Raw genomic sequence first — 27,663 nt, forward strand, 5'->3', positions numbered from 1 at the left:
GGCCCCAAGCCAATAAACTCTTGTGTTTAGTTTCTGTCATCTGTTTGTGCAGCATGGACACACTTGGAACAAATGTAAACTTGTACAAAACAAATATTTGGCTTCTGTTCCATTTTCCAGAAAATGTACTAAAAAAAGAAACTCAATAGTTTTGACAGCTTACCAAAAAAGGCTTGCACATGCAGAAGTGTAATGATGGAAAGAGCACATCACTGACAGAACAGCAATCTACATACATGTATCCTTGCCAAGAATGCCAATGGCCAGTGACTATGCAAAACAAAGCCCTCTGTCAAATCAGGATGGAGTCAGGCTTTTAGTCCCAGCACAGAAAGCACACATACTTCTATCCACATACAACACAAAAAATACAGGAACTGAAGTGACCACAAAACAGGACCTATAGTGCCGGGGAGACCACCAGTAAACATAAGAGCTTTGCTGGGAAAAACCAGAACGACTCAAAAGCCATCTCTGTTTCTATACAGAGTCACTCTACATGCATTTGTATACCCAAAGGTTGCAAAGGGAAAAACTATACAAATTCCACGATAAACTCTTGTGACCAGCAGCTGGTTGACAACTTTTCAAAGTACATCAACCGCGTTTCCTTTTCTTTCACTATTCAAAACAGTCACTTCGAAAAAGGGGTAAAAGGATAAAAACCAGCATCTCAGGCCAGCAGTGTTGACAAAATTTACAGCCAATGTCATATCCACAAAAAAAAAATAAAACTCCTCTTAGAGGGAGAATAAAATGTTTATACCTTTCCATTTATACATTTAAAAATGGTTGAAAAAGTACCAGCCTGAAGAATTAGAAATTCATGTTACATACCGGTACGCACATGTTCATTGGTGATTGCAACATAGCATAAAGTTCAAGATGTCTCTACGTACAATACTGAATATCTACTAAAAAAACATACAAGCTGGCTTAAATGGGCACATCCACTAGCAATTCATACTGTCTTACACTTTTAATGTTTACAGTAAAAATCTCACGGAGGTCAACCCTTCCTTACCATATCAGGCTACTGGTGCCCTCATGTCCATCAGCATGGTAGAAACATCCATTTTACATCAGTCCAACTAAGTCCGCAGACAAGTCATACCACTCCAAGACAGCCCCCAAATTCCAAAATCAAAATTCAGATGTGGGATTGAAACGTCAGCTGGTGACACAGGTGCCTGTACATGTAGATTCTGTATTTCTTCTTACATGTGCGACATTTTAAAACTTACAACAGTGACATCCAGTTGTACACCTGCAACCCATGAGGCACCAATTTACCACTGCAGTTGAAACCTGACTTCAAAGTTTACTGCATCCCCTTGCACTGACCATGCACTGACTAAGTTCATCCTGCACCTAGCTGTCCCTATACCTGTCATGTAAACTTGCTCCCTCCAACTTATTGCACCTGCCAAGTGTCTAACAGAAGCACCTGTATGTTCAGCTGGCACACCTGCACTGCAGAAGTCACTGGACAAAGTTAACAGTGTAATGATAATGCATGCTCTCCTGCCGGGTACGAGCAGCAAATGCTGAACAACAGCTAATTCCTCCCACCTTTTTATAGCAGTCGGCAAACAAGGAAGTAAAATATGCGCATTCCTAAATGAGGACCAGTTGTACACGTACTAGTTTTATTTCCTAACTTACAGTGCACTTATAACAAGGAGCACTTTTGTTAAGGCGAAAAGGGGAAATGCACTTCCTGTACAGAATTGTTCAAACTGCTATAACCTTCCACAAGAAATTATTACAAAACACTGGTAACTCTGCAGAGTCACATGACATCATTGGGTAATGTACATGTAACTTCAGAATTTCATAACAGGGCATTTTGATAACTTCATCAGTGAAATACAATCAAATGCCAGGCACAGCTGGGTTACAAATTTGACACAGAATAAACCTGGATAAATGTCACCTACATATCTACTATAGGTATTGTAAATTTTATAATTGGTTTACATGTAGTCAAGAAAATTCTATGAAATATATCTAGCAAGAAATGAGACCGAGGGGTACCCCTGAACATGTCCAATCCCTGTACACATTCTAGACTATTGTTACCTAACACATCCCCCTAGATGTCGTAACACTAACAGAGTTCCTTGGATTCCAGTGAAACAATGACCAACACAAAGTAGCGGCGGTTCTCTCTGTCTCATATCTTGCTTCATATGCTGTGAAAATACACATTTCTGGTACTTTGAACACTCTTTTAAACTAGTTTTTTGATGGTTTCCCTCATTTTTCCTTTTCCTTTTGCGGAAGATAACACCCCAAAATGCCTCTAAGCTTGTTATTCAGGAAGAGGGTAACCTTGAGTGGACAGTGAATCTCTTTTGGTCCACACTACATGTAGGTACCGGTACCTGCAAAGTTAACACAGCATTTGCCTACATGCACAGACTTTTCTAGTTGCACTACTATTTTAAACAAATTATTAAAGTTCTCAAAAAAAGTAGCAATTAAAAAACATCCTTTCACTGACTCAGGAATTTTAATTTTGAAACACTACATGGAGGAGTTTATAGGTCAGAATAATAACTTGAGTATTTGAGGAAACTCACGACTCTTGATAGACTTTTGATAGACATTTCTGATTGCTGTGGTTTTCTGATTTGCTGACATGCATGGAAGTCAGCCGGTGATTGGGTAAACTTTCAGTTTGGTGCACGAATGTACATTCACATACTATACTACAATACTGTGTCAAATTGAGGATTTAGAAATATTTCATTTACTTTTATTTCAAAGAAACGCATTGGTACTCAGAAACCGTAGCATAATTTCACAATTGTTTGCCCGAATCACGGTTTTTGGGTTTGGGATATTTCAGTCTGAGGCTCATACCGTACAAACAAAACAACAACACTTTAAACAAAACAACAACACTTTAAACAAAACAACAACACTTTAAACAAAACAACAACACTTTAAACAAAACAACAACACTTTAAACAAAACAACAACACTTTAAACAAAACAACAACACTTTAAACAAAACAACAACACTTTAAACAAAACAACAACACTTTAAACAAAACAACAACACTTTAAACAAAACAACAACACTTTAAACAAAACAAATTCTGATGAATGAAAGATGTCATAAACTGTCAGGGCAACGACTGATTCATCACAAACAGAACGGACTTCCATTCACAAGAGCAAAATCAACTACATGTACATATTTTTAAATGGAAGTTGTGTATCCACTTGTCCAGTTCATATAAAATCCTTCATTAAGAACTCCTGAGCTTGATCCATTTGAAACAGGAAAAATGATTTGGCATACAATTCAGATTTGGTGTGTATTGATCAGAATTGGAATCCAGGGAAGCAAACTCACTTGTCGCAAACTCACTTGTCAATTGACTTTTAAAAGTCCACAATCATAATTTCATTTTTTTTCTTTTTCAATGCAATTCTTCTTTCTGTCTGCTTGCTAAATTTCCTTCCATTTGGCATAATCTCATTTCAAAATTCTGGATAATTGTTTGCCCCCACCTCCATTTACATAGATGCAAAGAATGATCTAGGGTAGCAGACAGTCTGTCAGGCAAACCAGATAGATATCACCTTCCCCCCCCCAAAAAAAAGGCTCCTGAAGACAAAAAGCCCCATTGCTATTGTTAACAGCAAACTTTTTAAAACCCATTCCCCCTGAATTTCCCCTCTGTTGTTTGAAAAAAAAAAGTCTCCTTAACCTGGCTCTCCTGGAAAGAGAAATCCAGGGGTCAGAAAAATTTCGCCAGGTGTGTTGAACAAAGAGCAGCCTGTAGGCTCTAAGGCTTTCAATGGTAAACTTCCCTTATTCATTCAATTATCATTGTACAACAGTTAATGACCGCACGCTTTGCAGACGGGAAAATCCCCACACAGTCCAACAGCAGTCCCTACAATATTGCTTGCGGTCTGCAGCGGCCATGTGCATTGATCAATTACCATCATGCCGGTACATCACAGTGCAGTTCACAATGCTCATTAAAACATTTTGCACGTTGACAAAATTCCGACGCACATGCATATTTCACATTGTGCAATCTATGACTTTTTCTTTGTTTCTGAATGGAAACTCAAAATGGAAAAAGCCTTCTGATTGAGTACCAGAATTTGAAAGTGTCACATCAAAATCTGCTAAAAAAAACAAAACTTTTGGCAGGAGCCACACTGTAGCAGATACTCCAAAAAATTCAGTCTTTTAACAGTACGCATTGTCCTTCATTCTAAATATAATTTCTAAAGAAATTGCTTCTTGGTAAAAACCTGAGTATCAATTGGTTAAAATAGTTTCCATGGTTCCATGCATGTCAGTCTATGGACAATACTGGGATTTGACCAGCATCTGTCTTGCCGGGCGAGAAATCAAAAGGACAACCCTCCGTATCAGAACCAAGTCTGTTACCAGTGTTCCCCTCAGCTAGGCATTTTATTTGGGCATGGAGTCGATAAGCGGCTAACTTTGTTGGATATGTACAGGTCCACTTCTTACTCTCTGTCAGTAATGTACAGATTTGGGTTGTGTCTGGAGATATCAAGGAAGGACAGGTTTGTTCTTCCCCTTATTGCGGATCTCAGAATACACGGTTGATCACGGTCACCTCTTGTGGCAAGGATTGTTTTTTTTTCTAAAGTTCATTAGCTGGCTTAGCCTCGACTTTAATCCCGACAATGCTAAATTTGTCTAAATTACTCAGCCTCACGTAAATATCACAAAATTTATGTTATTCCATGGATCCTTTCTCTTGTAATACCTGCTTCGGACTGAGTGGAAGAAAATGACAGACATAAGAAAAAGAATGATCATTGAGTATTCCAAAACCCTAACAGTATACTGTGTACGTACTCAGGCAAACCTCTTCAAGCACGCACGTGCTTACTTGAAATACATGTAGCCAACTACAAGACCAACTATTCATACAGCAAGTTATACAAGTCATACATGTATTTCATCGTTTGAATTTTCCCTCCCGGGGGTTGACCTACAAGTTCATGAAGTGACAAAATTCGTAAAAAAAAAAAACAATATAGAATGTACATGTACATCGTACCACACTTTTATGAAGTCAAGGGGCAGTCCCGCGCATTTTACACAAACCAAAGTTCCTCCTATTTCATCCGCTTGACAATACTAGTCTATTGTCCAGTCCATGGGCAGGTGTAAAACTGGCAGGGTCCCCTTAAAGAGTTACAGAATGGAATGAGTTTTCAGCTTAATACACGTACACCAACTTCCTTGTCTGAAGCTGCACATGCACCTGCAGTTGTTTATTTGAGTACCTGGGAATTTTATATAGCAGGAAAAATATTACTACACATATTACTGTGTGTCTTCAATGAAGAAATTTTATTCTGGTTTCAACTTGATTTAAGTCCTACAGTCGTTTCTACAACCCAATCTCTCTCCTTTACTAATCAATTTAGTATGCACTGTGTGCATGTACAAGTAAGTCTATGACAAGGAAACCCACAGAATGCATACCCATACCACAAAAGCTAAAACAAAACTAAAACAGTTCAACTAATGCAGGACAAACAGGAAAACAATTAGCAATAATCTAACGTTGTGCATGTATACCCTACCCCTCAGTTCTAAAAATAGCACTCAGCAGCACTTCGGTCTAGCAGACGCCAAGGTGTGTGTCTTACCCTCAAATCCATTTTAACATCACCAATCAACCAGGAGACTACAGATGCCTTTTGTCTATGATTGAACATGGTCAACAAGCAACTCCTGACAGTGAGTAATAGCACACCTGGCCCAAACCTTGGCATTTTCAATCTCAAGCAATAGCCAATATCATTATGGAGATGGACTGGCACCCAGGGCTGTACAGGTACAATGTACATGTACATGTACGCCTACAGTGAACCACTCTCAAGACGGATACAAGTATCTCAGTCTAAACACGTGGGCTCCCCAAATCCCAGCTTGTTTTTCCACAACTTGTCTCAGAATGGAATCACTGGGCCAAGAAGTTTCATGTTTAGTAAAGGTACTCATACAAGTGTCTATCTAAGTACTAATTTGACATTTGATCACTGACGTACAAATTAAAGGTGCAGTCCACCTATACATTCAAGCATAATTAGAAACAAGAACTTACAATTTATACAGAGCAAGTTGAAGAAATGGCATCCAGTCCATTGAATTGCGGAATTGACTCAAAGCTAAGTTAACTGTCTTTGGGCAAATCAGATACAGACTCAAGAAATTCAACCAATATTTATTAGTACCAAGCTGGCACCCAGCTGGTACCAAAGGTTGTTCAGATGATTTTCATTGCACACCAGTCAGCCTACCGGTACATGTAGTGGTACGAGTAGATAAGCACACCATACCAGGAAGTTGATCTCAAATCTGGATCCTACTGTATGAAATTGGTCCAATTGGTGACCTATGACTTTTTGGTCGGAACAGACAACGACTGAATCCCAAGGGGTTTCCTTTTGTCACAACTGGTCTGACATTTGAGGGAGATGAAATTGAAAGTGTCGAAACAGAGTCTTGATGGGGCTAAAACTCACAATGGGGTAAATACACAATGTTCCATTCCCAAAAAATGAGGGGCATGTACATGTATAATACCCTTAGATTTTTTCCCTTAATTTTAAGACCTGAATCATTAGACACTATATTCAACAAAGAGCCTCACCAAGTTTAGAAGCACTCATGTTATAAAATGCCCAACTTGCACACGTGTGCCACTGTAGACTCGTCTCGAAGCCAGAGTGAACCTATGCTTTTATTGCATGCAGCCTTGAGCTCAAATGGTTACTGAACCGACTGCCCCTTTCACCATTACACAGCTTTTACGAGGTGGTGTAGCCACGACAGCTTTAGAGCATTCAGATTAATGACAGTTAATCTCTGCATCTTACATGCCACCACAAAAACCTCAGGAAGTTTGGGAGATTTTTAATTCTGGACTACAGAAAGCAGACATAAAAAACGGAGGGATCAAACGATCGATCGCAATCAAATAGCCAAGGTGTGCATCTAGGAATTTTACTACTTACACAAACAACAATTTCGATACCATCTGCTCAATAAACACAGAGGAAAAGACTTTGGGACTGACCACACATTTTGGCCCAGATCAATTTTCCTTCCTTCCTTGCTCTAGTTCTCCGAATAAAAGAATTGTACACTAATTTTAACAACATTGTTTACTCCTCGCAGGAAACCATACTTAGAGGAGAAAACCTAAAAACACAATTGATTTGTTGACAAAGGCCAACTGGGAAATCCCTCCCCACAAAACAGGATATTTAATACAGACGCACAAGTGACCATGTTCAAGCCATCCTTAATGTGTCCTTTATGAAATGTACGATATGTTCTATTTATTAAATTTGTACATGTTAATTACATGTACATGAATTTTAAGGCAACAGCCGTGGCAACAGCAATATGGATTGTACTAATTACCCGGTACCTACTTGTATACATGTACCAATTCTCCCTACAATTTATATATATATACATGTACAATGCACATTACATTACTCTACATGTACATAGTCTGTCTGTATCTGCTTTGGTGCTATAGTCTTTGTCCTTGTATAATTTCACAACAGTTTTTTTAAGCACTCGTGCAGTAGCATCATGTAGCATTATTCCAACCAATTTCAGCAAGATGAGTACCGGTATCACCGGTCGTATGTCACGCTAAATGTACATGTACCTACCTTGTAAAAAGGCAGTTTTCCTTACAAGTTAATGCAAAATGGTAGTGCATACTCAGCAGCTGAGCTCTCCTTGAGCTTGAATCCCACAATCTTTTGAACAAATTTCAAAAGAAACTGAGAAATTTGTTGCATTTTCTTCACAGAACTGAAGATATATGTATGTAATAAACATTTAACAATATGTACATGTATTGTTTATAATATGGACCAAATAGGAATAAACTATGGATGCCTACATGAATTTTAGTAGGATGAACACAAACCACGTAGCAACTGAACTCATATATACTGTACATGTACAGTTACCAGTACATATCTGCAGTATCTCAGGGTTTTTGCGGAAAAAGCTGCAAGAAAGTCAAGTGCAGTTACCTACAGTACGTGTTCCGTAAGTGGAATCTCTTCTGCTGTAGGTCAAATTGGTAACCAAAGTCTGCCACTCTACAGGTGGGACCCAATCTGATAGACGTATCACTGGTACATGTACAGTACAGCAGGTCTTAAAAACCAATTTTGTTCTTTGGAAAATTCTCAGTAAAATCTCTCAGTGTTCAAACCACTAACGTCCGTCTTTAAATCAAAATGCCAAATTGATTTATATTTCAAAATGGGCTACATGTAAGAATTTTTATTGACACTTTACGTGAAAAGCAACAAGAAAACACAGGATTCATTTAGTGGAAGGTTCAGTTACTGTTGGTAAGATGTAACTATAAATAATAATGCAATGAAATGAACCGCAACACGAACTTGAAAAATGCTGGCAGAACAACACAAACTCTCGCAGGTCCAGACTTACCTTGCAATGAGATTCGAATGCAGGGGTATACGCGAGCTTGAATTATTTTTAGGGAGACATCTGGCTTTGTTCCAGCCCACTGGTATGGTATACGAGAATTTCCGCAACGGATATCTTCTCGAGACACACATATAAAGGGCAAGATCAGAGACATCTGCACAAAAATGATTCTTATCCAAAAACTCAGCACCAGTTTCAGGTTTTGTATGTGCCTTGGAGCCTTAGACAAGAGTGCGTGTACATGTACCAGTACATGCACAGTAGTTATGGGCTGTAACTTGTCATAAATCTTCTAAAACATCAGTTACGCCAGCGTACACCTTTTTGTTCTACGTGGATAACGGCCAAAATACAGAACTGTACTTTTGTATCATACAGTTCAGTACAATTGATGAACATCCATTAATTAAATACACAATAATTAATCACCCAGAGGCAGCATCGCTGCACATAGGGACAATCCCTACCCCTTGGGGAACAATGGAACAGTCCATCTGACAGAAGGGGATTCCCCAAGTCAGTCCCAGCAGCAGGTTCATAAATATTCATGACAGATGGTTACAAAGTGTTTAGCTGTATGCTTTATCAGGTGCACTGCGCTGGTCCGCACCATTCGATATTGATAACTGGCCAACTTTGATTGCAAAGTTAGGGTTTTCTCCATTAAGCCCTGATTTCAGAGAGAATGAACCTTTGGATCTTTAACACGATGAAAAGAACTTTGAAATTGATTCTACTGGCAAAAGTTGACTTAAATATCTAGCACACACTCAATTCCTCTGTGCGAAAACCAAAACCGCATACACATGTAAATTGACAGTACATGTATTGTGTACAATAGCATGGTTTTTAAAGCATATTTATAAAAACACTTGTTGTCAAGTACTTTTTGATTCAGTCCTTGCATTTTACGTGCGTCCTCATACCTCTTTCATTACACGGCCCCCTGGTCAGTGTCAGGTGTTATTGTCAAAACCCCCACAACTGATGCATGTCAATGGTCCTTTATAAATGCCAAATCTCTCTGGCATGCACAATTAAACAAATATAGATGTTCAGCTGTTCCACGGAGAGTAAACAAGTCAACTCACACATTATACATCACAGCCATACACAATGCAGTTTTAGGCCAGAGCTCCTCATGTATGGTACATGCCCATGAGTACCTTAGCTTCTTTTGACAGGAACAAAAAATATTCATTTGGATTAACAAATTAAACAACAAATCAGGCCTTTACAGTACCTCTGACGGTCCTGTTCTCTGAGTTGGCAAGTCCACTGGGCAGTCTCAGTATAGAGGTAGCCACATTAGGAGTAGAGACTTGTTTCCTGATCATGAATCCAACAGCCTTCTTTATGCGTATGGCCTGAAGTGAAGTAAGCTCTATCATGAATCATGGGAAGACACCAAGGCTCCACTGGCTGAGTCAGGGTTACACATCATGTCCGCCTCATGAGGTAGCAAGAATAGGAGTAGGGCTGCAAGATGTCAAGGGAAGCACGGCAGAGTGTCAGCAGTCGGCAGGACACAGGAAGATGCATGATAAAGCACTGTCCACTGGACAGTGCATGATGTACATGAACATGTATGGGGCTAACGACTGTTTCAATGCCTGTCAGGGAATGATGACATTGAATCAGTTGGCCTAGCACAAGGGAACTTACACTGAAAAAAAAAAGACTGCCGTAAAAAAAAGACACAAAATCAAGTGTAAGGAAGCAATGGCAATGAACCGAGTTGTGCATTAACTGTAGCTAGTGAAGAAAAAAAAAGGTGAAATTATACATGCTTGACAGAACCAGATGACATGTCAGCTTTCAAAAAAGGTCTTAGTTATAATGGTCTTGGCAGTAAACTGCATCCCACCAAACAGATATTGGTAACAACAGGTCAAGTGCTATATTTGGATCAAACCAAACAAAATTTGCTGTTATTTGACAACTGCATCCTCTGACCTGGAAAACTGCCAATAGGTACTGTATTGGTAGATACATGTAGGTGTATGGTATATGTAGGTTTATCAAAACATGTACATGTAGGAAAACTGATCACTTTGTTGAGGCACAGCAGAAAGCAATTGCATGGGATTTGATTAACTGATCAACCTTCACTGTGCTGTTGCAACTTTTATGCATGCATGTTACAGGTGCAAAGGAAATTAGATTTGCACATCCAAATTCGTTTACATGCATTTACAATCTTAAAAATATTTGGGAATGTGACTGGAACAGTGCAACACCAAGCAAGATCCCACTGAAGGCAATTGAGTTCCTGGTGATCCCAGCAAAGAATTAAACGCATACTGGTAACATGTTAATTCTGTTCTCGTTTCAGCCCTGGCAAGCAGATGAAGCAGACTGCTTGTGAATTTTGGTACGGTCGGCACTGCTCAGCCCCCCCTCCTCCAAAACTTAGCGTCCTCTTTTGTGTTCGCCATTCCTCACTAATACCCGGAAATGTTCTTAGGCAAGAGAAAGAGAAACAAATCCCTAATTGAAACACAATCGTTTTTTTTATTTTTCATGCTGCTCTGGTGTCCCTGATGTTCTTCACACACCACATGGTTTGAATGCCCGCAGTATAACAGAAACAGAAAAAAAAAACATGCAAAATCTAATATCTGGAGAGAAGCTGTACGCGTAATACAAATACATGTTACTGCATGTGTAGTTTCTTTTTTAACGTGAGCGCAGGTTTTTTTTTAATTTTCATTCAACGTAAAAAAAAGAGTGCAGGTACCGGTACCTATAGGTATGAGAATGTATAGCAACAGCGTCTTTAGTCTGGAGAATTCAAGTTGTTATGCATACGTTTTATCAGATGACTCAGTGTACCAGATTTTATTCAAATTTACGGTGACTCGCAAATGTCTTGTTCCACTTCACATGTAGCATTCATTAATTTTCTATGTACATGCATGTAAGTTGTGTCAGAGAATGAGGCAACACACATGTACAATGTACATGTGTACACTTTGATGAGTTGGAAAAACATGTCCATGGAGAAATAGGAGAACATACATGTAAAAACTGTAACTGAGCATAAACTGGTATTTGTAAATATACATCATGCAAGAAGATACTCTACCAAGAGAATTATGGTTAGCCGGCCAATTATATCTTCTAGGAAATACATGTATGTTTACTGTGTCATCTGTTGTAATCCCTGATCTAATGTGCTCATGTTTGCTTTCTTTGCATGAGGCAGAGATAACAGGCAGCGGATCAATCTATTCAGGCTGCCAATTTTCTGAATGAAAAGCAGGAACTATTAAGCTGCAGACAATGCTTGTGGAGCAGCAACAAAACCCATAAACCATTAAGACAAGTATATCCAAACAAACTGAGAAGTCATATCAAAACAGTGTGATTCATTTGCATCTGTTGGTTCAAGGTATTTCCTCTATTTGCATGGACATGTACCAGTGCAGAAGTTTCTTGAAGCCATATACGGTATGTTATACAGAACTTGATCGACAGTGTAGGCCTTGGTACCGACACATGGTGGAACAATAGCATTTAAAGTGAAATGCTGAACTATGACAACTCTAATTGTGGTATTAATTCTGCAAGCTCAACAGAACTTGAAGCTTGTCGATGAACCCACAGTTGTTGTCCTAGTTCAGTGAGGGTACATTGAAAGAGGTATACTGAAGAGGGTCTGAAGTGCACGTACATGGAGCTCAAGTCAAGAATTTCTGTGCCCAAAGACACACTGAGAAAGACATGAATCGTGGCTGAACTACATAAGACAAGAACCTTTATACTGCAACAATTTCAACATTTCCTACTACAGCCAGAAGCCTTTCCCAACAGGTGCAATCTACCTTACAGATGTAAGACTAATAGCCTGACATACACAGTGCTACAGTGCCTGAATGGTACATAATACGGGTACATAAGTGTACGTGTACATGTACATGTACATATACAGTACTGCACTGAGACTCAGCATTGGAACCTAGTACCTGAGGAACCAATCATGGCATTGGGAACCAGCTGCATTTTATCAGTTCCATTACACGTCAGACAAAACTATATGCAAGTGGGAGGTTGTGAATTCAGAATCAACACTTTCTTGGCAGTATCGGTATAAACATAAAAATGTTTCCCATATTTAAAACTAATTCCCAATACGTCACATGTTTTACGTTTTCTCACACATACATGTCATTCGGTTTCCCTGACAACTACATGTACCAAGGAACCGTAGCCTCCAAGATAGGAGAAAATCAATCTCCTCATTTTACTCCTCTTCACATAACTTACTACAAGGAATGGGGGGCTCCGACGTTCCATAACAAATAATTAACAAAATCGTTGAAACTAATTGAATTAGTACTTCAAAGGATACATTGTTGGTTAGGGTGAGGCTGACATGGTGTGCAAAATGCTTGATTGGTTACTTGGAGGCAGGAAACCAGAGTTGATTCAACAAGATCGTTACCGTCAATGAAGCTCACAAAAGAAGACTTTCAAAGAGCAGTGCTTCCAAAGAAGACAACAAGTCACACATGATCACTGTTTGCTGAAGCGTGTGGGCGCTGGAAAAGGGAAATGGGTGTGGGCAGCTGACAGCTAAATAAAACAAAATTTAACCCAGTGGTTCACAAGAAAATCCTACCACATATGGATTAACTAACACAAAGGTGGGGCTTCCCAAAAAGTCCAAGTCAACAAAGGGTCGACTGAGCAAGGATTCAAGCGTGTGGGCGTCAGATTAAATGAGCAAATGGGCCAGGGTGTAGAGGAATCACCCAATCTGCATAACTGCACGAATTTGAACAGAAAGGCACAATGATACACCATTTGTTGCTGTGCAGGCCTAAATGGACACAACTCGAAATGCAAACACTTTTGACACCAACACTTGCAGTTGCTAAAAAACAGAAACCTACGGTCTATTCATTTTCCAAACTAGCTTTGTACAGCATGTAGCTTACAAGAAAACGCTATGTCCAAATGATATATACCAGTACTTCAACCAATTCAATTTTGTAAACATATACGGCACATCTACATGCAGGATACACAAGCGTGTGTGGGGGGGAGGTTGGCAGTTACCAGTATATTAAGGTAAACTTTCAGATTTTCAACAACCTTTGACCTGGATGACCTAAAGAACTCCTGCATGGACCAACCGATACTAAATGACTTTCCCATGCTTGTAGTAATACTATTACATTCCCTGAATTACTTGGAAACTTTGTCAGGATTTCTTATTCGAAAATGATGACTCTGTGGTCAAGGTCCACATTTGAAAATACACTTTAAGAATACATGTGTACACAGCAAGAGTACATAATGAGTCCTGAAATGCAAACATTTACCATGTACATGTAAAGCTTTTGTTATCTACATTTTTTTCTCCTGTATTATTTCACAGCAGATTTGCTCCACAATTCTTCCAAACCCTCTGAACCCTTTGAACTGACAATTACCCAACAGTGGTATAGCCAGGGGGGCACATGCCCCTCCCCCGTGTCCTCCCCCCCCCCCCCGAAACATAAAGCTGAATGGATGTTGGACAAGGCTCACACAAACATGCCCCCCCCAAAAAAAAAAACCACACCACTGAAAGCTGGTGATCCCTCCCATAAGATGCTGATGTCCCCACACTTGTAAAATCCTAGTTACATGTACGCCACTGTTTCCCAGGCACACAAATTCCTGGACCGTTCAGCCTTTCTCAATCACTACATAGAAGTCCTCTGGCACGCTTATGATAGAGGGTAAAAAAAAATGCTGACTTGTCCCTCCCTCTTCAATGAGGAAGCACAACAAACCCCACTATTGTGGCTCAGTCAACAAAACTAGAACCAAGAAGAAACCTGACCGACTAGGGGAATCCCATGAGCAACTCTGAAATCTATTAATTGTGTTGTTTGTTTTTTTTCAAACCATACCAGGAGGATTCCTTGCATAATGTATCTTTCTGTTTCTGCCATACATGTACACAGTCAGCTTAAACCAATAAACCACCTGCACACAGTGAACTCCCACATTGTACACTCTACTGTCATGACTTTTAGAGGGCATGCACGTTTACAATTTATCAAAATCTGTCTCAAAAAAGTTACAAGATGTAATCTTTCAAATTTGAATTTTTCAGTCGGATAACAAACTTTAAAGCTCTACTTACAATGGCCCAATGCTCTTACAAGCAGATCCAAATACACAGGGCAAGTTCCAACAGAGACCACTCGTCAATAACTGGTTGATTTTCCCCGGTAACCCTGTGCCCAAAATATGTCCTGGCTACCGGGCAATTTCAACCAAGCAGTCAACACCTGGTCCTCGCTCGAACTTGCTCAAACGGAGCTGAAATTTTGTTGATTTCGCAACAGTGTCAACTTTTTTTGTTGTGCTGGTTTTTTTATTTCAATGTTCAATTCCTTTACATCAGTGAGGATTGCATTTACAGGTAAGCAAGTTTTCAGGACAGGTAAAGATGCCTAGATTAGAGATTAATGATAACAATAGACATTCTATTACTGTGTTCAATAACTGGTCAATCCCTACAGTACTCAATCCTGCCACAGTTGTTTAACTGGGCAAATATTTGCCTACAGTATCGGTGGAATCTCTGTCAGACTGCCTGCTATTACATGCAGTTCCTGTATTTAGCCCTTATTGGAAAGAGCACACAAAATACATGAACTGTAATGCATCACCGCATGTTTTCCCAATGGGATCTGAGAGTAAACGAGATAGGTTTGCGGTCGCACCATGGATATATCTCTTTTTTGAGTACGTGGGGTTCTGAAAAGAACTGGTCGTACTCAACATTTCGCACTGTATGCTCTGTCTGTCGTCAGGAGAAAAAAAAGGGATACATAAGCATGTATATCCATGGTGCTACCACAAACCTATCTCGTTTACATGCTACATGTACCTCCACTCTGAAAAGCTTCAAATCTCATATGGGATCTGCGAGATCATATTTTTGTCAATAACCGTCGAATTACGACTGCATGTACATTGTACTATACATGGGAATGCTTCAAGTGCAGTGTATGGGTTAATTCAGTGCACAGGTGGCAAAAGAGGCCCAAAGGGGAACTTTCTGTCAGCCTTCCTGTTCAGTTCATTTTATTTCTGGGTCTTTTCCATGTTGCTTTTCTTATTTCCCATGGGCAACAATCCTGAGATTCGAGCACCTCATGCCCTTCCATGATTTCTGAATTCCTTTGAGGCTTCTGTTAACAGGTATACGTGTACAACTACACATGCCCCACATGGTGAATATCCAGAAAAAGCATGTCACCCAAAGACTCTCCCCCTTACAAACGTGGAACAGGATCTACAGCAGACAGCACTGACAAGTACAAGTACACGCTGGGGATGTGGTAGTGATACAGAGAGCATGTGTTGATGTTGTCAGGTTGAAAAAATATTGACATCTATGAACACCGTGCGCACAGGGGGTTAAACTTAAAGGGCAGCGGTAGATGCAATCAAATTTGGTTAATACCAACCTTCAAAATGCACCTTACTTTGTGTCTCACTTTTGTTTCACTGTTTCAAAGGGCATTTTTACTGTCTTTTTGGTTTTTATGCAAATGAGTATTTCCACATTCACAAAACTGTGATGTCATCCGCGAAGACAGCCTCAATGTTACACTGGTTTGCACACAAAAAAGTCCAGCATTTTTGTAAGATTTTGCTGGACTGAATTTTCTCTTCTTTGCTTATTTGTTGTTGTTGATGTGCACAGCAATAAGTAGACATCAATCCAATTCTCAGAATGTTTTTTTCAGTAAGTAAATTCTGGGCTCACAATTTGAACAAAAACATTCACTGAACTATGTCTTGCATGGATGACAACACAGAAATAGCACCCTCCGTTGTCCTGAAAAAGCATGGATGATTTTAAAAGTTTTTAAAAGTGCACTTTTCAATGCATTTAACCAAACAAGAATGAAAAAGAGTTTTCATACATTGAAGAAGAGTAAACAGTTGCAAAAAAATTGTGTCTAACAAACATTCATTGCAGCTACACTCCTGTATTGAGGAAAAACAACAACTGGCACTCTTCCCTGGAGGGAGTTGAGATGGTTTTAGGTATTTTTATGGGTCCTGTGAGGAGGGGTACTAATCACCGCTGGCAGAAGGGGGGCAAGGGGGGGGCAGTGCCCCCTCCTCCCATTTTTGTCAAAGGGGGCCTGTTACCCCTCCCCCCACACCCACACCTTTTGCAGGTCCAATATTTGGGTGGGGCATAATGGATTGACCCACATGTATGTCTGATGGTCTAACAACTGGGCCCCATCCCACTTTGAAAAGCGATGGTACATGTAGTTGCAAGGTGCCTTGCCTTGATCAGCTTCCCAAATTATTAAATGCGTGTTCGATTTTCAAATTATTAATCCATCATTACTGTTACTGAGACGTGTGAATCCAAAGACAAAACTGCACAAGGAACTTGTGTGTGAATAGAGAACATGTGTGTACAGTATGCAGAGCAAGAGGTCACAATACTGTACGTGGTAGCTCACATAATTGCAACAATGAAAAAAATCTGTTGTCAACCGACCCCAAACTACAGTGTACTGTATCGTGGGCCTTCCATAATCCACACTGTATTGTGCACCTGCATGATTTCAAACGAGATCCAAAGAGGGAAAACATTTCGGAACCTCCTTCAATTGCCAAACTGTAAGGTTGCCCTGTTTTCCTCAGAGGTTCGATGCAAAGACCGGACTAACCCATTCAATCAAATTGACAAAAATACATGTACACCGTGTATCTTTCAGTACATTTTCCCTACTTCTCTTTAAATTGGGACTCGGCAACATACCTGATACCAGCTTTTGACAAAAGTCCAGGGGGATGAAAGGACCCCACCAAAGTACTTTGAACTGGAATTAGTTCAAAGAACAGTGAATGCCAGCACATCTAGTCATTCCATCACGGAGCTTCGTCTAATGATGGCCATAAAGCCCCACCATATCTAATTTCCAGTTCTAATTGGGGCCACCGGACTTTGCTACGGTATTTCCAAAGAACAAAACCAGGATGTGATACCAACCATTCACTTTGACCTGGTCACTTAACTTTCCAATCAAATGAAAAGGGAATGCACAAAAACTTCCTTCTGAAAGATAATTAAAATCTTTTACACGGATCCAACCACAAACCCATCCTTGCATTTTCGAATCCACTACCGGACTGCAAACTCAACATCCCAACAAATGGAACTTGCTTGAAACTACACCAACATGTACATGTAGTATTCCTGTACTCTTTCACAAAGTCAGCACGGCACCTTCAAGAAACGCCTTACGAGGGTAGTTGTTGAATCCTGAGTAAACGTTCCAAAACTGCCCTCATGGTCCCTGCCCACGATTTAAATTCTCTCTGTATGAACTGCTGGGTATCCGTAATGATTGCAGTTGTTTCCTCAGTGATGCACACACTATACATGTATATATGACATGTTGCATTCCGTGAAGTGAAATTGAGTGGCATGGGACATTTCATCGCGTACAGACATTTACTCGTACGTGTACACGCACACACAGATGCTGATGTACATGTTAGTGTACTAAGATACTAGAAATCTGGGCAAGAAATGCACGTTTCTTGCACAGGTGTTTGCAGGGACTTTCCGAGTGAAATACCGGTACCACTTAAGCTGTGCACATTTGCTCAAAAATGTGCCACCGTACCCCTCTCAACTCTGATGGGAATTTGGATCCCTAGGGTAAAATTTATACTGGTGCCTGTAGCTCAGAGTAACTGAATAAGTCTGCACTTACCGCTGTGTGTACAACCAATAAGCCTGGTTTCCATATCGATGTGCGAAACACAGAGAACAACGCAATCAAGATGCAAACTGCAACGCAGAAAAAGGGAAACATGTCAAATGGAAGTGTCGCCACAAATGCACTTCAGCCCCAGATGGATCGGCAAAGTTGAGCCCGGTTCAACTTTGCCGACTATCTGCGTCAAGTCGCTGAGTAGGCCTACACAAACACGCACACTGGCATGAGGGCGTACAACGATGTTTCTCTTGCTTAGTACCACTCATTTTGTTTTCTCCTTAATGCAGCCCCAACCATCAACAAAATAGCTGACCATTAATTAACAAATTACATCAAACTAAAGTATCGGTTTGACTTCAAGAGGCAACACTGCCACCTAAAAAAGGCATTTTTTGCAACAATTTTCTGAGTTTCGGACGCCATTTTGTTTAATTTTTTGGTGGAACGACATCACATAGCGTCTCTTCTGTGACTGTCTGTGTCTAGACGTCTTGCGTTCTGTCTGCATTATAAACAACCACATGGAAACCAGGCTTAAGTGATACATGACTACTGGACGGTACATTTGTGTTTGATTATTCTCTCAATTGAGGTAATTTTGTACAAAATTCAAATGGGTAATTTCAGCATGGAGGTTAGTAGGCCTAAAGTTACTTTCACTTTACAGGGACAAAATAACCCTTTGCTGGAGTTACTCAAGGCTACATTACTAATGCATTCTTTCATGTCCTTGCAGGATAAGAATTACTTTCCCCTGTATCTGTCCCATTAATTTCCGTTAAATTATGACTATGACTGGCAGAGGCACACCTTGCAACTGGGAGACTGTCCTTGCATGAGGCCCAAGTCCATTCAAGGACAAAATCAGTCCCCGGGGAAAGATATAATGTCCAGGCTCTATATGGGGGAATTTTTTTTTAAGTGGTCATGGAGATCCTATTATTGCCCCGGGGATCCATTTAATGCCTAAATTGGATTCAGCAGAACAAAAAAATACCCAAGGCTGCTGTTTAAAAAAATTCTAGGCCTACCGTTTTCTTCTAGGATTACAAGCAGGAGTCTGCACTGGCACACAAAGGGTGAGGAAAAGACAACATCAAAACAATTTTTTAAAAAATCATTTCTTTATGATATATTTAATCTAGTGACATGGCACAAATGTCATAAACATATGGAAACCTTTGGTGCCAAAAGGACTCCATCAAAATGCATGGCTGAAGCTGCTGTACACAGATGACCTTGAATTCCCCTAGTTCTCGGGAGAGCTACTTCACATTTACATCCTGTTTACGGCATGTACAAGTAGGGGCGAGTGCACCCATGCATGGGCACCCACAGGATAGTCATTGTCAGCTGAGCCACAAGTAACTTCAGATGGTATGTCTTTCTGAAAGAAAGAAACCTGAGTGTTTTCCTGAACCAATCACGACGATTCTTACGTTATTAGAAAGTTGAAGGCTTGCCCAAGAAACACTTTTTGGAACAAAGCCACACGGTGACACTGTTAAATAATACGACAAGTTGAAATTAGGAGTTGCATGCCAAAAAAAAAGGATTTTTACAACAAATGTAACATTTGTCATGAAATCTGTGAGTCTAAATGATTAAAAATTTTATTTTATTGGTTATTTTCTGTAAAGTATAGCATCTTACATGTAGCTTCGAGCTCCTTCAAGAACTAAGAGATATTGTGAAAATTATGTGTACAATGACGAAGGATGCCAAAAAAGTTCATTTTTTGGGCAGTTTTTCCACTGATGTGCAGCAGGAAATAAACTCTCGCAGGCTTAGTCCCCCAAGGTATCGATATGAACAAATGGTAATAGTATAACTAAATATGAATGAAAAAAAAATATGGGAGAAAAAAACAAACGAAAATAGCATACCGATATTTTTTTTTACCTAAAAACACTAGGGAAAAATGTCCCCTTTTCAGGAGACACTCTCTCTTTCAGGGGACTGAGTTTGTTCCCAAAGAAAGAGACTTCTCCGAATACAGGGATAGTCTCCGAGGTGTGATGTGTGCCTCTTGTGTCATGTCTGTGAGTGTGATCGTGCATGGCCCTAGTACTACGTACAACCTGGAACGACGCAGCCATGGCCCGGCAGACACTGCACTTGCAGGAACTTTTCTACGCTACTAGCCTATGAACGAGTTCATTTAAAAGGATAAAATTGTCCAACAATACAGCCTCGCATGAGAATCTGACCATACCTTACCTTTATCGCGATTAGCGCAACATGAAGATCATATCTTGAGATGTACATAACGAAGAATGGTCTGATAACGAATACACCGTTAAACACGCGCGTGATTATGGAGCAGCTGAGTAGATGGGTGCCGGATACGGCTGCCTTCCTTTAGTGCAAGAGGCGACAGGGTTGCGCTGCAATTAGCGCATTGAAAGGTCACATCGGTCAAACTGGTAACTGGGGAATTCCCTCCGCCGCCCGGTATCAACTTAGTGATAAAGGTATAATGATGCACAGATCCGGCTTTCAGGGCGGTTGCTTTTCGGGGGAAACCTGACCAATTATGAATCGTTTCACAGTATTCTAATGATGTACAGCAGACGGGATGCCCATTTCATCACAAAAAAGGTTGTTCTCTAATCGTGTTTTTCCTCAGGGCAAGGTCGACATTTTTCATTTTTAATATACATGTACATGTACATAGCGAAGCACAATGTTACGTAATAAGCAGATCTAAAATAATCTTTTCAAGCCATTTTGTCGTTTGCAAAGCATCAGGGGCATACGTAAGACCCAAGGGAATACTGCGAGGAGTGCATGCTCCAAATTTTCTGGGCTGAAGGCGAGGATGAAACAGCATGCAAAGTTCCAAACCCGAGGTGCATCAACTACCCGTGGATAATCAATTTAAACATACGCAGGCCTATAATGCTATCATTGGAGACCGCGGACTGTGGTTGCCGAGGGTACACAAGTAAAAGAATAATTAATTAATTAATTAATTATAAAGTGTTAAAAATTCCACGCAGCTATCAGAACACCGGATGATAATACACGCACTACTAAATACTAAATGAAAATACAACCTAATTTAAAATAAATGAGACAAATGTGCATTTTGAAAGAATTCGAGGTAAAATCGAAACCAGCTAAAAGGGGATATTTCTGCCACCTCTGACCGCCCAGACAAGTTGCGGGCAAAATGAGAGTGGTCTATAACTTTGTGGTGGACTTTGGAAGTTGAGGTGATCCTCGACTCCCTTAGTAACTTGATTCCCCCTTCCCACAGCCCAATCACCCTGCTCATCCCAGCATGCCACATTTGTGTCCGATGTGCTTGGATACGTAGGTTCTCAGCAGGCACAATTCTCATCGTGAACGGGGCGCATCAAGGGGAAGGACGCTGTGTCAAACAGGCTACCCTGTACATAATGCCCCTGTAAACGGAAAATATGTCCCCTGGTGAAGAGAATAACTTGCACACCCTTTTAATGAACCTCTGCTAGTAACTAGTTCAAACCCTTGAAATCCCTGGGGCCCCATGGGTCCCATTCGTAGAAACTACGAGCTTCTCTCGCGGAACCCCACCACCAAGCCCGTCAAATCCTGCTCCTTCATTTCAAAGGGAAAATCCCTGATCGTTGAACCTACTTGAACGGAGAAAAGCCATCCATTTTGTGACCCAGACTTCTCACTGTACCCTCATGTACTTACAAAAGCAAACAGCTCTTGTGTCAATGTAAACAAATAATTACAAGGTTGCCCGATATCGCTGTCTGTTGCAGTAAATCCCTGCTGGTGCGGCATTTTGACTGCTTGGACAAGCAGTAAAAAAAGAGCAACCTATCCGAAGGTCCGTTCGGGGACTCCATAGATCCGCCTCATTGTATAGTCACAGTATCCGGGTCATGGCAAACAAGTACTGATAATGTCAAACAGTGGCATTAATTCAAACAAACTTCTAAAAGTACCGAAATGGGCTGATTGAAGCTTGTTATCACGTGATTTCTTTCATGTCATCGAGTCCACTAGAAAAGCATGTGGCGAAATCCCATTGGCACGTGCTTTCATGCAAAGTTTGCGGCCTGTACAATAGACTCCACGGTGCCACTAAAAACACTATCGGTGGATATGACATCATCTTTTTTTAAATATAGGTCAGTTATTGAATAATAAGATCCAACATCCAATTGTTATGCAGAAGCTTAGATGTATTTTCAGTGCAAGGAATGTGCATCTCATTGTGTTATTATTTCTTGTCATCTGGTAACAAGAAAGAGAAAAACAGGATGTCGACGATTGACCGTGGTTTTGGTGAAAATTCTAAGTATCTGCTAGAGAAGATTCAATTAACTCATTATTTTGAACGCAAACATTGCTGGTGAAATTAAAACGCAAAGTCACATACATCATGAACTTTTATTTACTTTCTCCCGAAGTTGAGTCCACATTTTCACCAAACAGTTTCTCAGTACAGACAAGGATGCGTCACATGCACGGTGAAAATTTCATCGTTGAGCATTTTATGCTCACGTTGATGGCCTGCTCCCCACTCCTTTGGTTTCAGATTTTATGATCGTTTATCCATAAGTTATTAACTGCTATGTGAACATCGTTTCATTCAGCGCTCTATCATGAATCAGCTGAATTCTGCTTCTGAAAATCTCCCAAGTTCCTCAATCACAAACTTGAAAAAATGGAACTTATGTTGGTGAAGAAAATCCAATCAAACTATCATGGAGTTCCCCGGAACGTTGTCCAACCCTCCTTTAAGCTGCAACCTTTAAGAAAAGAAAATCCTGCCTTGAAACAAGAGAGATAGGGCAGGTAGCGTCCGAATCAAGTGGCTGCTGCTGTTAAACCACGGAACATGAAACTGGTAAACACTCCTGCATGGGAAGTGGCCGTGGCCGCCGATACTACCGAGAGCCGCAGCCATTTGGCCACAAGGTTGCAGAGCAGTAAATAATCTGCTACATATATGGAAGTGTATTTAGGACTATGTTTATCCAACATTGATAAATAATATCCCCACTTTAAAAAATAAATCGGAAAAGAACTCCAAGGTTTCTCAGGTGCTGAAGATACACATCAAATTGGAAGTTATTTCATCTTCTTTTATTTCTCTTTCCATATTTTTCTGGGTTAACCAGTGACTGTTTAAACATATTTTTCCTCCATAAGATGATCACCCTTAATTTAAAAAAAAGTCGAGAAGTTCATTGCAAACTAAATAGAGCTATTTAGAAGGCCTGATTTTGTCCAGATTGCTCAGAAATTCCAACTGAAAATCATGTCAGTGGCTTCAACCTTTTCTCCGCTCAGTCCACGGACCACAAAGTGCTTTAATTAACAGAGAAGGCAAATCGTGATTTGGTCCGCGCAGGCAGATGCAGCTTGTAACACACTGGGCTTTGCGCTTGTCTAACTCCGTCACGGATTGATGGCGCCCTGTAACAATGGTTCGCTTGTGTGACTCACGGGTTGCGACAGCAGGGAATGGAAGAGGAGGGCGGGCCGGCCACGTCGCGCACCGCTAGTCCAGAGATCAGACATTATGGGTACAGTCCACTTATTCAAGCTCCATTGAAAACAGTGTAAAATCAGCACTGTTCAGGGCCCAGTAACATGCATGCAAACATCCCTGAGATTTCTGAAACACAAATGAAATTCTTGTTTGGTCACTAATCTTTCAATTTCTTTTCATTTTTTTGTGGGTTAACCAATTACATTTTTAAGAGCTGCGTTGGTCGAAAGTTGTTGGTAGCAATGCGACCGCGATGCACGCCTTTCCTAGTTGTTCGTGAACCAGCGAAGTTTAGTTCCAAACAAGCTAGGTTCGCTCGTCACTAGGCGCTTGCTGGGTGACGAGCGAACGACCTCCGTTGCTGCCCACCAAGCTTTAGTAAACAGCGTTAGCTACCACAGCAGATCCGAGAGAGGAGATAGCCCGTTGGGTTTAACACTGAAGCCTTGAGGGCGCTAGATTAAAAATAATGATGCTTTTGGAGAGCAGAGAAACAACGGGTTTACCCTCAAATGACTGCGTTTTGTTGCTTTTTGCGGTGCGACGTGCCAGCCTTGGTTACCTTTCACTTCGGTGCAAATAATCAGCAGCGAGAGAAACCTTTGATAAACAAAGAGTAATAATGAAAGTCACGCATACTCTCCAGAAGAGAAAAAAGCCTGGATCCACGATGTTTTGAGGGGCGTCCCTGTTTGGCTATGTTGACAATCACAAGGACGACACTCGTAAACACAGCACTCGATCCAGCTAGAATATCTGGGATTAGATTCATGACGTGCCGGGGAGATTCTCAAGCACTTCAGGCTACACCCAGTCGAGATGTTCCTTTGTATCAGGATTAAATTACTGGGCGGCCAGATAGCGGAAAGCGAATTAAGAAAATATCGTGCTGTATTGATAAATTGCAGATCATACTTCGGTTCATAAACAAATTTTGTTTGTTTGTTTGTTTGTTTGTTTGTTTGTTTGTTTCTTATTATGACTACCTCTCTGCAATTGCAAATTGTTATGCTCTAATATGAATGAAAGTTATTTTGCATCAAACGTTGTCTTTTGCTTCGCTTCATCTCGTTCGTGTCCTCCTTGAGCTGACACGCATCCTTTCTCATTCTTTTGCTTACAACTTGACTACAATGACCAACGGCACGCTTTACTTTCATGGTGTTAGGTCCTAGGTGTCAGGTCCCAGTTTATAGGCCTAGTTTGGTATTTCCTTTTTTTTCTTTCTTAATGGCCTAAAATGTAACTCACTTTGACTCCTAGGCCTACTTCCATATGGGTCATGGGACGCGTTTCCTCAAGATGCAACTTTTATAATGCCTGCCGTTAAAGGTCTAAACGCTGAAACGCCTATACCTATTTGCTCACGAGTACACGTATATGAACAAAAGTCCGCGTAAGCATAATTCAGCAGCAACATGTCTGAAATATGTATCTTTTCAGTGGCAATGCAAAAATTGTGAGACACAATGTGCATTTTAATGTTCAGTTCAAACTATTAAGATACTGGCTTTGATAATCACCAGAGGTGCTCCTAAATTGCCATATGCAGCAAGGCATGAGACGGAGAGAACCCCCCTGCTTTGTGTTGGTCATTGTCTCGCAGGAATCTGGGGAATTCCTTTCAGACATCTTGGGGGGTATATTAAGTAATAATAGCCTGGAATGTGTATAGGGATTGGACATGTTGGGGGGGTACCCCTCGGTCTCATTTCTTGCCGGGTATATAAATTGCCTTCTGGAACCAGGTGCATTGATGTCACAAAATGCATGAACCAATTGACTTACAAGTGTTTGCGCCTGTTCACTCATCAGCGGCGCAGATCGCGATTGTCGAAAAGTACCACCTGTCATCGACATTACGTCATTCTCAGTTACCTGATAATTTTTCCGTCCAATGCATCGGTGCACGGATTTCTTCGAAGACGCGCAGCAGGGCCATGAATCGGACATGCACCATAAATATCATCATTCCTTATCTTCTGTCAACGATGTAGCGTTGATCGCACCGTCTTCATTGCTGGCTCCCAATTTGTCCTCAACACCATCCGGAATGTGTCATCCGTCAAACAATTTTGTTTCTGAATTGTTTAAACCCTAATTTTATTGACCTTTACTTCATTTTTATCGAAGCACTTTTTTTTTCTCTCAGGAAAAGTAGGCTGGCGCTATGCATAAAATGCGGGTTATTATAATTTTGATGATCGACCTTAAAAATGGCAAAGATATGGTGACAAAACGCGCAGCATGGTGAATAAGTCGTTATAAAACGTAAGGATTAGTGCCCAAACTTTAGCGTAAAATAAACAGCCTCAGCATTAAAAGCGAACACCAGTCTGGTGTTGTTATGAAACATCGGGGTTTTAAACCATTTTGTTGCGGTGAACATCTGAAAGAAACACCTCCATAAACTCAAAACAAAGCAGGAGATAAATGCTAAAATAAAAACTGACGAAGAACGGTGAAAAGCAGGCTTTGCTTCGGCTCTTTTCGTTTCTAGTTTCTCTTTCGATATCACAAAAAACGATGCTTCAGCGAAATTGAACTATTGGAACTCCACTGTTTAAACAGTTTGGTAATAGGCCCCCCCCAATACTGTTGAGAGCTAAGACGTTTTTACCATCGGTACACTGTAAAATGGTGCTTAGGATCCAAACACATCTCTAAACGCTAAGTTTGTACCCACATGTTTAGGTTTGACATGTTTAGACTCTTGTGAACTGTGACAAAGTAAACATGTTTAGGTCACTTCCATGTTTAGGTCACGTGAAACATGCCTAGCTTTCAATGTGTTTGGAGGAAAGATGTTTAGCACTTCAAGATGCAGTTTCATAGTTGGTGTTTCACTGCCTCGGTCCAGTTATGCAGTTGGCATGGCAACACTGAAGGACCCTGGAACAACAGCAACTTAAGCAACAAGACAGCGAAATCTAACATCACTTTGAGAAATTGTACAAATTTCCTTCTCTCTGATGAGAATTCTCAGTGAGACAACTCCCTACACACCGACATGGCAAGCTCCGACACAATTACAGTCTCAGGCTCTGGAAAATATTGGAAAACATTCCTTCCAATTTATACTGGGCCAATCAGATGACAATGATGTCTGAATTTTTTTATTGTATGAAGTTTGAAAAAGCAGAGTGTTTGAATTATTTTAAAAAATCGGGCCACGGTGCACAATCAAAATTCAATGCGTGGCACATGTAGCCCAATCTCTCATATTTTGTTTGAGGTGTTTTGTAGTGTAAAGCTTTGAAAAGAATCCTCTAAAAAAGCAACAGATTGTGTCTTGCATCTAACAGCGTCATCGGGGAGGGGTAGCAACGGTACTGGACTTTATCAACAAAGTTGGAACGCCGATACTATAGCGTAAACAGAACAATGAAAAGAGGGAACACTAGACGAAAATTCTATAGTGTCGGGAAACAACAAAATCCCTTGCTACGCGTCTTGGACCTTAAAATTCAATTCAATGGCTGGTCGATATACCATCGCTTGCTGGAATGACCTTTTCGCCCGATGATTTAAGAATTTTACTTTCCTGTTTAAAAAAGTCCATTCAGATCTATTAGTATTCCAGCTGATGCGGTGAGTGGGCTTGGCACACTCTCCGACATCTATTTGCACCCGGCATCTTTTTCCCCGAACTTCCGATTTTTGTTATCTTTTTTTTTTTTTTTTTAGCATAGTTCTCCAAACCATATCCACTCGCCTACACATCTCCTGTCTTGCAGGTACGTCCACCCCTAGCCCATCCAATTAAATTATCATATCTAACCTAGTTTCCCGCCTGCGAACGTGACGTGACATCATCACTTTCTCGCCCGGCTCAATGTCAATCTCAATATATCAACGTCGGCGCTTCTCAAAATAACTAGATTTGG

At 40.6% G+C, this 27,663-nt stretch overlaps 1 protein-coding gene across 11 annotated transcripts in view; it reads right to left on the bottom strand.

Annotated features, from left to right (window-relative positions):
- Window positions 1-20,651, bottom strand: part of LOC110976494 (uncharacterized) — a 32,263-nt gene extending 11,612 nt beyond the window's left edge. For 2 of the 11 annotated variants that reach the window (XM_022229816.2, XM_022229805.2), the window contains exons 1-3: window positions 20,497-20,651; window positions 18,271-18,347; window positions 9,753-9,988 (exon numbers count right to left, since the gene is read on the bottom strand). The gene's annotated coding sequence lies outside the window, so the exon portion shown is untranslated. Of the gene's footprint in view, window positions 1-1,024; window positions 1,382-6,125; window positions 7,660-8,509; window positions 9,662-9,752; window positions 9,989-12,863; window positions 12,991-18,270; window positions 18,348-19,455; window positions 19,664-20,496 lie in introns of those variants that run through there. The other 9 variants (XM_087148019.1, XM_087148018.1, XM_022229808.2 and 6 more) reach the window with 9 other exon arrangements.
- Window positions 20,652-27,663: the final 7,012 nt, after the last annotated feature.

This window comes from Acanthaster planci, linkage group LG17, assembly GCF_054643075.1.
Source record: "Acanthaster planci isolate LZ-2023a linkage group LG17, COTS_SCS, whole genome shotgun sequence".
In the NCBI taxonomy this organism is placed as follows: Eukaryota; Metazoa; Echinodermata; class Asteroidea; order Valvatida; family Acanthasteridae; genus Acanthaster; species Acanthaster planci.